A 10221-nucleotide genomic window follows, 5' to 3' on the forward strand; every position below is an offset into this window, starting at 1 on the left:
GGGACTTGCTCTGTGCCACCAGCCGCTATGCTGGGCTGAGCTTTTGTGTTCACATTGAGAGGACTGCTAGATAAATGCTGCTTTTGTTCACGTTAAAGGGGTTGCATTATTGCATGGTCCTTTCCTTGTGGGAAATGGGCATGGTGGAGTGCAAAACAGACCTCAGCCTGAGAAAGTCCCTGGTATTGTAGCCTAAGGTGTCGCTTAACTGCAACCTTTGTGTTTTTAAATAGAGCAGGAATCTAATGTGAGCCAGTAGATTCTTAAACTCAAGTTATTATGCTGGCATTGCTCTTGTGTACTGAAATGCACATATCTCCTTTCAACTTAATACTACCAGCATAAAAAGCAAAAGTTTGACAAATACTGGTATTTAGTGCAGACTCGACCTGCTCTCAGGACTTACATTAAATAAAGCAGAAGAAAATTCAGCATGCTGTCCACAGGTACAAAATCACTCCTGGTGTTTCAGTGGCAAAAGAGAGGCCAAACAGCAACTGACGCATAAATCTAAACAAGTGTAAGTGGAAGGATTAATTTAAAAAGCATAATGTTTGATTGGGGAATCGTGCAAAGCAAAAAGGTAGAAATATAACTTCAATTAAATGACAGAGTAATGCTGTGATACGAAAGTGTTTAATTACTTCTGCTGCAATGTGTCAGGACTGGAACTGTTCCTCTGTTGCAGGCAAAAAAAGAGAAGCTGGAAACACTAGTGTTTTTAAAAAAATCTCCATTTCTGTCCTCCGTGATGGTTTCCTGGGTGATTTCCTTTCTGTTCCTTCTTTCTCCAGACTTTCCATTGATACCATCTGGGGGGATCTGCTTTTGATGACTTGCTGGTGGGAGGACAACATCAAATAGTTTTCTGTGGGGAGTGTGGCCTCTGGGGAAATGGAGAGAAATGCTTGGATATATAAGTGATGGGGAAGGAGGTGTTAGTTTTAAAAGGTCAGTGTTCCCCTTATGCTTCGAGTTGTGGGTTGCTGGAGTGCCTCCTGGGGTAACGTGCTTGCTAGTCAGGATGTTACGTCAATACCCACTTGAAGAGCTGATGGAAGTCTGGACGGTTATGCAGATTTCATAGATGTTAGCTGTATTGTTCATTTGTAGCCACATTGAATAAAAAATAGTGAGTTTTGGTCTGGCTTAGATTTCACAAGTGGACATCCCACCTCTGGAGCTGGAGGAAAAGCTCTGCCTAGTGCCTGTGGAAGCAATTGATATGCTGCTCTGTCTTGGTCACCAAAGCAGGGCACAGACTATGTCAGGTCTAAGGTTCCTCTTCTAAGGAGAACTGTCAGTTCTGTCAGAAGTTCAGTATATGTATGTAAACCTTCTTTCAGGGTAAACTGAACAAACAAGCAATGGGAAAGAGAATAAAAATACAGGATACAGCCCCTAATGTACCCTGTTCCTAACAAATTTGCAAACTCTTTGTTCCAAAAGTGGCTGTTAGTTCTGTGTAACGCAATGACACTGGCACCTCGTATCTTTGTTTCAAATACCATGCCAGAAACATGCCAAAATCAAATTGTGCTGTGACACAAGTCCTTTGGCACTGGGCACTTTGGGGTCTGCGTGTTGGGCATCTCTGGATGCTAGAGACCTCCCTACGGATGGAGCAGAGTCAGCAGCTCGAAAGGGGGTCACCAGGGTGGTCTTTCTCCAGAGCTGGCGAGTATTTCGGGTCTTTCAGTTCCCTTCTGTCATGTTCCTCCTGCCACTGCTGGCAGCCATGTGGAGAGGATCCTGCCATTGGGATTGGGAATGGTGAAGTGGCTTCCCCTAGGTCCAGACTGCCAGCAATCCGCCGTCCCTCCTGACATGGGCTAGGCGTGAACCGCTGACCCAGGGATGAGTGTCTGTAGTTCATTACTAATCTCTGACTCATCCGGTCCCTCAAGGCTCCCTTTTTGTTTCTTTTTCTTCTTTATTTATTTATTTTTACTGGTGGGAAGGAGGGAGACATTTGGCTAAAGAAACTTGCGCTTCGGGTGAGTCTGCGGGACCTGTCACACCATCTGCGCAGGGATGGCTCACAGGTTCTTACAGTTGTAAAAAGGACGTGCCCTTTCAGCTTAAAGGACTCTTTCATGTACATGTAAAATATAAAAGCACATATGAAAATGCATGCTTGTGTATAAATACGTGCATATGTGTGTATTCTCTGTATGTATATGTACATAGAACCATAGAATGGTTAGAGTTGGAAGGGACCTCAAAGATTATCGAGTTCCAACCCCCCTGCCATGGGCAGGGATGCCTCCCACTGGACCAGGTTGATTGTCATCTATATTAATTGTCCCCTATATATTAAAAATACACAGATATTTAAAGACAGTTAAAATAAGATATTAGAAGGTGCTACCCACTCTTTTGTGTCACCTTCAGTTGAAGTTCTGACTCCATAGGTGGCTGGTGCTGTAAATTCAAACATGCAGCCACACTGATGACCTGGATGGACTTTAGCCTGTAAACATTCATGAAAACAAATACTAAAAGTTGTATTTAGCTGTTTGCTAATAACTCTGCGTGGAGGGGGAAAATGCCTCAGATTCTTCTGGTATGCCTTAAGGAGCTGTATGCTCTGAATGGCTTTGGTTTTTGCTTATCAATTCATTTACTTGCTTTTACTGTGTGGAAAGAAAATCCAAAGTGCTTTCTTCTCCCCCTTTCATCTCAGTGGATTAATTTGGAATATTTTCTTTTCCTGTAGAGAACATTAGAAGGTTAAATTCCAAAAAAAAAAAAAAAAAAAAGCACTGTTTTTTGAAGGAACTTGCTAAATATTTGTAAGGCTTCTGTTGCATTTTAGCAGACATCTTATGAGCCAGAAAATAACAGCTGCCTTTGACTTAAAAAAAAAAAAAAAAAAAAAAAACTAAAAGAAGTTGTGTCACACTTCCTTTGGACTAATGGTTTGAATAACAGCCTGATATTTCCTGACATCTGATGATATTTTATTGCATAAGGAAGAGTCTGTACAGATCTTGAAGTCTAGCTGGTGAACTAGCAGGTGAAACAGAAGGAGTTGAAGTAACTCCTTTTTTTCATCTTGTTCTGCTGACAAATACTCCTTCTGGTCAGGAAAATTTGTCTCTGAAGGCCACAGAAAGTGCCTATTCAGTCAACATTGGCAGTCTCAAGAGAAAGTTCAAAGTCACCATGTTAATCTTGGCTTTTATGAGGTTAACAGTTGTCTGAGGCATTTATTGGTAGCTAAAAAAATACTTTAGGGCACAAATAATTCTTAACAGGGCAGCTGGCATGTATGGATTTAAACCAGCAGTCCATAAGAGAAAGGCAGGGTGCATCTCTGAGGGAAAAATATAAATAAAAAGAAACCTGCCTGCTCCTCTCCAAGAAATGAGTTTGGGGAGGGCAGGAGATAAGAGAAAGATTCAGTAAATATAAATCTTCACCAAAGCCCACAGCCTGGAAGTATCCCTTGGCTCCGATTAAGTGTAATGAAGTGGCTTAATTCAGTATTACTTGAACAAAGAAAAAAAAGCTCATCTGGACAGTAAGAGCATAAGCGTGTGACTCTAGCCCAGATGTGCACGCTGCTGCACGGAATCGCAAGGCACTGCTGGACGTTCTCTGATGGCTAAAAACAAAACGAAGCCTGAGGCTAAAATTTATGCCAGTGACTGAATAATCAAACTGATTTTTGCCACTGTAGGCAAGGCTAAAAGCAAGGATTATATTGGTTTCCTGGGTAGGGGTGTATGCGGAGAGAGCACAAATGATCAGCAATCAATGCTGATTGAAATAGCATAACCTTTAGGGAGAAATTTGACCCTCTTCTCATTCGAAGCCATCAGAAATATGAAAATGATACTTTTGGAGGCTCCAGGCAGTGAAATGCACATTGAGGACAGTGTGGTCTAAGTACATTCTCTCTTAAAAAAGAAAACATTTTAATACTGACTCACTTGTGTCAGTAATATTTTCATCTCCCCATTCCTTCCACTCTTTCGTAAGGTAAAAAAAACAGTGCCTAGAAACTAGGCTTTTGTTTTATAACCAAACCGCAGTTAACGGCCACGTTTTGTCATAACACAAACTGCTGGAGTTGTCAGTGGGATGCTGCGAAGAGATTAATGAAATTCTCAGGATAGGTCAAGCTTGTGGCCAGCCGTCAGCGGTATGCATGTTGGATTGTGTGGAGAAGAGGCTTCACCAAACAAGGCTGAGGTGACGTCTGGTTTACTCTGAGGGGGTTGACTCTGGGTTTTGAAAAAGGCTGTGGGGACTGAGGTTCGGAGGGGGAACTGGTGATACATTCACCGGATGCTGCTGCCCTTCAGCTTCCGACCCCCCAGAGGTTAAGAGACTGTGCTGTTTGAAGAATAGGGCAGGATTTTTTTAATCTTTTTTTCTTTTCCCCTTCGGTATGCACAGAAAGCAGGGAGACTGGCCAAAGCACCACTTTAGGAAAACAAGTGGCATCAGCTTCCAGGTGCTTGTCCCACCTTGGCCATATCTGAGGAGGTGCTTAGTTTCAGCAGGCAGGAGCTGCACAGCTTCGACTCTCATCCCTTCCACCAATGCACAACAAATGCCCTGCACATGGGCTGGTTTCTAAGGTGTAGCACTGATTTTGTGGAAGGATCAGCAAAGCCCTCTGTGACTTCTGGTACCTCTTGGCAGTGGATTGCCATGTAAGCTAGACCTTTGCAAGGGAAGGGAAGAAATTAGTTTGCCCCTGGAAACAGCTCATTAATTTCTTTTCCTTTCTCGAAAATTCCTTGCTCTCACCCAGAAGGGTGTCAGGTCAGGACTAGTTTATGGTTGATCAAAGATGTTAGTCCTTGGTTTGGATCATCAGTATGTTTTCAAGTGTAAATATCCTGCTAATGCAGACCTCAAAACACTCCCACTCTGTCCAAACAACTGATCTATGAAAAACACAGTGGCCTGTGTTAGTGATCAAAGGAAGATACGGTACCTTAATGGTCAAAGTTTATTAAACAGTTTCGTTTTCACCCGGAATGAAATATGAGGACTTGATGTGCAGAAAGATTCCTCCTGTATGATAAGACACGTGTGGATGTAGGTGTGCCCTGCAGAGTGACCGCCTGGGGAGTATATTCTTCTATTGAACACAATTCCTTAAGGGTTAAGGCACTGGTTGGTTTTTAGCTGCCAGTTACAGTGGTAATAAAGTCTTCCTCTTTGCAACAGGATATTTATACAAATGCGATCCGAGCTTCTAATCTAAAGGGCAAATTGATTTGCCGGCAGTGTTTATAGCTTAGAAAATAAATAACCGTCCTCAACTGGGTTTTGGAATGGGTTGTGTAATACAAATGACAAAGCTAGCATCAATCTGTTTCAAGTTGGGGTCAGATTTGTATATAGTGTGCATATATTTGTATATGATAGAGCTGTTTCCATGATGCTATAGAGAAGCGTCTGTCCGCATTTCAGTTCAACTCCCACTGTGAGTATGCAATTTGTTGTGTTTTAGAGTGGTTAGATTTTTGTAGTTTAAAAGTCAAAGTTATACTGGATGAAACTTACTCCTGCAACCAGCTGGCTTTTTCTAGCAAAACTAAAGAATACCAAATCAGTGCCTTATTTCTTTTCTTAAAGGACAAAGATAAATACTACCCCTTTGCTCTCTCCCCCATCTTTATGCCTCAAACTGCATTTAACCTCTGAGGTGTAGTACTGTCGCCATCATTACAGCTACAATACCCCATAGCCTCATTAAATCATAGTCAAGGAAATGAGAAATACGCCTTCTGTCCCTGTGATTTGGGATGATTTTTTTTTCTTTTTTCACTTTTTCTGTTGGTAAAATGTTCGTTCCTCAAGACCTTGAGCTGGATGTTGGGGGACACCTTTGCACTCAAATATCAGTGTCGGCTTTACTGGGGATTACCAGGGAATTGTAGGCTGACCTTCCTGCAGTCTTGGCACAGGGAGTCCACATCCTCTAGCTCCAGGCTCTGATCTTCTACACTTTGCCAGATGCAACCTTGAAACCAGTGTTTCACTTGGGTGCTCTTCCAGTGAGTCTACAAGACTGAAGCCCTCACTCCTGCAGACTTTGTCTCCTGGTGAGGTGCCGGCAGTGATACAGGACAGCTTCTTCAGCACAGGGGAGCTTTCATCAGACAGAGCAGTGGTGGTGCAGGGCTGGTAAGTGAGCAGTGAGAAGCTGAGGTTACCTGCCTGTCCCTTCTGGTGCCTTCCCATGCCTAGATGCATCCAGGATGGCTCTCTTCTGCCCGTGCCACGTTACAGACCACGTCCATAGTGTCCTGGCATCTCTGTTTAGTGCTTTTTCTTCCATGGCTGTCGATCCCTGCCAATTAGTGCCTGGTTGCCCATCTTCTTTTTCACCTTTGAAGTAACTTCATTTGCAAGCTGACAACTCTTAGTATTTCCTTCCTCATTTCTAAGGCGTTCTTACAGGTCGTGCACATCTCTGCCTGTCCCCTGCCCCACAGATGGTATAGCTTCTTCAGGACAGTTAAACTGAGCCTTACTTCTTATAAAATGGTAGAGACTGCCCTTACTTTCTATGGCAGCTCATTCCAGGTGCTGGCATTCCCCTGCCTGGGGCTCTCTGTACAAGCGAGCACTGATTGATTATATTTTTTACAGTGCTTTTAAATCTTTGGAGTAATGGTCATTTAGACATACTAAATTGTTAGGGTTTTGTATTGCATCTGTTGGCAGTACCTCCCGCTGTGCGAGCTCCGCATACTGTCTGTTCTACACGTAATAAACGCTTTTACATTCAAAGTAGTGCTTGCATCTACTGCAAGGTTACGGATCTACAGGTTTGCAAAGACTCATTTCAAAGTTTTATCTATGAGGAGCTCCTTTCAGCTCTGTAAGACTGAGTCAGTTGTGAAGGCAGTTATTAGTTCGTCATTAGTGGATAAGAACAAATTATCTTGCTATTTTGCTATATGCAGGATAATTTTTACAGAAGGTTGATGTCATTGCAAGCTAAAGACTCAGGTCCCGAGGTAAGCAGAAGAGAAGAGCATTTAGAAAGTGCGTTAATTAAAATGTAAATCCCACACACTTCTGTGCAAAATTCCCTTTTGAGAAACTGCTGCTAGGCAGTCTAGACTATTATGTCAACTTGCCTTTGAAGAAAAGTAAACAAAAAGGTTCAGCTGAGGAAAGTTTTAGGGACTTATAGTAATTAATGCTTTGGTAAATGGCTGTTGATGCGTAACAATCCTTTAAACACCTGGGTAATTGCAAGCTTTGAAGTTGGGCCAAAAATGTTGTTCCGAGATCTGTAATTAAAATTAGAGACCTTTAACTTGGTCATTTTGAAGGTGAGATTTCTGTTTGTTCTCACTGTCTCTCTGGTAAAACTTCTGCCTGGTTGGGGAAAGAAGGCCAGGGAGGGTGGGAAAGTAAAAAAAAAAAACCTAGTTCAACAGATGCTTCTTTAAATTTAGCTTTTTATAGCTTTGGTGTTTTTCCTGTACCAAAGTTCCATGTTGTAATGTGTACCCAGAACAGAGAAATTATTTTAATGTGAACATTTCACTAAGTAGTAACTAAGATTAACCACTTGACCTGGTTACTAATTTGACTAAATTCTAATTTAATTAGTGTTCAATTAAAGAGAATTAACACCCAGAGACATTTTGTTGAAAGGTTTGCACAGAGGTTTCAGTTAACAAAATATTTATCTTACAGGGGGGAAAAGCACTGAAATTAAATGCAAGCTGTTTCTCCTATGAATGCCCTGAGTACATGGTTGGGATGCCAGTGTTAAGAATAGTAGCTATATTTGATATTTATATCTGACAAATCAGCTCGCTCTCTGAGGACACTGGAGCTAAATCCTGCCTTCAGAATTACACAGGCCATATTTCTCTGGTAAACTGTATACTTCTTTCTGTTTATTGCAGCCACTTGTGATTGACCTTTGCTTCTCCATCCTCCTCCAGAGTCTTCTGAAGGCCATGGAAACACTCCCGTTTGTTTCTTGGGCTTGAGACCGTACTTTCGGGCACTGATCCAGAACAAAGAGCTCCTCTTTTGAGTTGGGAATCTGTAACTTGCATCTTCCCATTTAGTGTCCTTTTATGTCTCAGGAAAGTTGTTTCAGCTCATTGCCTCAGTTTCTCCCATTTACTTGCTTCCCTTTAATAATCTAAGGTTAATACGTATGCCTGCAGTGGCCTTATGGAGGTCATTAACTGAACTCATCCAGGTGGGTAAGCACACTGAAAACGTAGATGAGTGTGTCAGGCACCATAGTGACAATAAGGTGACAGTAGCTGTATGAAAGCAAAGAAAGAACAAAACTAAAAGAATCAGTTTTCCAACTTCTCCCCGTCATGCAACAGACCACACAGCACAGGGAGTACAAGAAGGATGGGAGGCAGAAATCCTGGGAGCCGCAGGAGAAAGCAGGGGCAGGTTTAGGCAGAGAGGATGTTAAGAAAAGGCCTGTTTTGCTGATGAGATTTCTCTTCTGTACACTGAATTTGAAAGTCCTGCTGTGCAGGTGCCAGAGGTCCTGTGATGTCCTTGATATGCGGGTTTGGTTGGGCATGAAACCTCTGGACTGACTCTGCTTTCTTCAGCCTGTGCTGAGAGCAGATACTCCCTCTCTGCTCAGCGACGCTGGCTCATGCATTTCTTCCAGCCTTTCTAGTTTTTCGCGTTCTTCATGCTCCCTTCCAGTTTCCCTCAGGTCTTACCCTGCCTCTGTTATTCTCAAATACTGAAGTTTTCTGATATCCTTCCGTTGATGTGACCCGGTGCACGGTTGCATGCTTTCTCTTGGAAGGCCGCTGCCTGCCTCACTGCACAGGATCAATGTCATCACTTAATGACTAGAAATTCAATACTTTGTTTGAATTTCAAACTTGTTCATATACGTGGCTTGTTCATATATGATCTGTTTCGCAACTTCTTGTCCACTCCTTAGACTTTGCTTTGACTATGGGCTTGCATCTACTTGTGTGTAGCACTCTTCAGAATGGTATCTGACTGCTTCCTAAACTGTTTCTTGTTTTCACATGGCTACAGGATGAAGCTAATGGCGTTGTTCTCGTCATGCAGATGAGAATCTGATGCATATACTGATGAGGGTCAACTGTGTCTGCTAGGTTTAATTGCTACTTTCAGATGTTTGTTTACCCTTCTCCAGCACTGCCCTTTGGCTTGCAGGAATCCCCTGCTTGTCTGCTGTGTGTACTCCAACTTTTGCAACAGGTAGGGCCATAGAGTGTGGACCTGCTAGGGAAAGACCAGTAGCAAAATGTGGTCCCTGCCAAAATCAGCCAACAGCCCAGCATCAGCTTTAGCTCTCCTGCTTCCTGTCTTTCTTTTGCAGCCCTAGTGGGAGAGGAATGAAATAAATGTGTTTTCCATGATCTTCAGAAAGCAGAACTGGGGGAAAGAAAAATAATCCAGTTGTGTGGCTGTGTTTCCCTGGAGCAAGACTGGAAGTGTGAGATTCACATCGCTGACATCTGTCACCATGTTTGTTGGCAGCTGTGTTGCCGCAAATGGCAGCAGTAGCAGGTTGAGCCCTCTGTGGGCTGTTGATGCAGGAGGGTGCCAGTAGTTTCCCAACTCCTTCTGGAAGCAGAGGGATGCTGAGTTGGGAATAACAGGCCTGATTCACAGAGGTGTGGTGGCGATGGGTACTTCCTACTCCCTCTTCTCTGCAGACTTTTTCCTTTTATCCAGGGTCTCTCCATCTCGTCCTGTGTGTTCATGTATCCTCCATGACTGCAGCAAATCCTTCAGCCTCCCCCATCTAATTGGGTATTCTTTCCCTTCCACCTGCAGCCAGCCTGGGAGATCTCCTAGTCCCTATTGCAAGATCATACATCGTACAGCTTTTTTGCAAGAGTAGCAAGGGCATTTCTTCTCAGCCCTGTGGCTGTAGGGGAGAGCAGATCCCCCTCAGGTGATACGTGGTTTTTGGTTTACCAAGTGGGAAAGAAGGGGACGGTGTGTTTCTTGCATACAAAAAGTTCAGAGGATTTTGTTGCTGAGCTGTGAATTTCTGTTGAGGCTTTGTGGGCAGCAATTTTCAAGTACTTACTGTTTGGTCAGACTTGAGGTGATTTTCTTAAAGGAGAAACATACAACATTTCCATTCCAAAAAATAAAGGAATGGTTAAAGACTGTGAATTAAATAGTGGGGATTCTTTTTTATTTGAGTAAATTCTTCCCCCCCCCCCCCCCCCACTTTTTTGTGGTCAGAAGGAG

At 43.0% G+C, this 10221-nt stretch overlaps 1 protein-coding gene across 1 annotated transcript in view; it reads left to right on the forward strand.

The window, feature by feature from the left end:
* The window catches only part of BMP6 (bone morphogenetic protein 6), a gene marked incomplete at its 5' end in the record, with an annotated part of 94355 nt that overhangs the window by 67290 nt on the left and 16844 nt on the right, over window positions 1–10221 (forward strand). The gene's annotated exons all lie outside the window — the stretch shown is intronic.

The sequence above is a fragment of the Calidris pugnax genome, unplaced genomic scaffold (assembly GCF_001431845.1).
Source record: "Calidris pugnax isolate Ruff unplaced genomic scaffold, ASM143184v1 scaffold8, whole genome shotgun sequence".
NCBI lineage: Eukaryota > Metazoa > Chordata > Aves > Charadriiformes > Scolopacidae > Calidris > Calidris pugnax.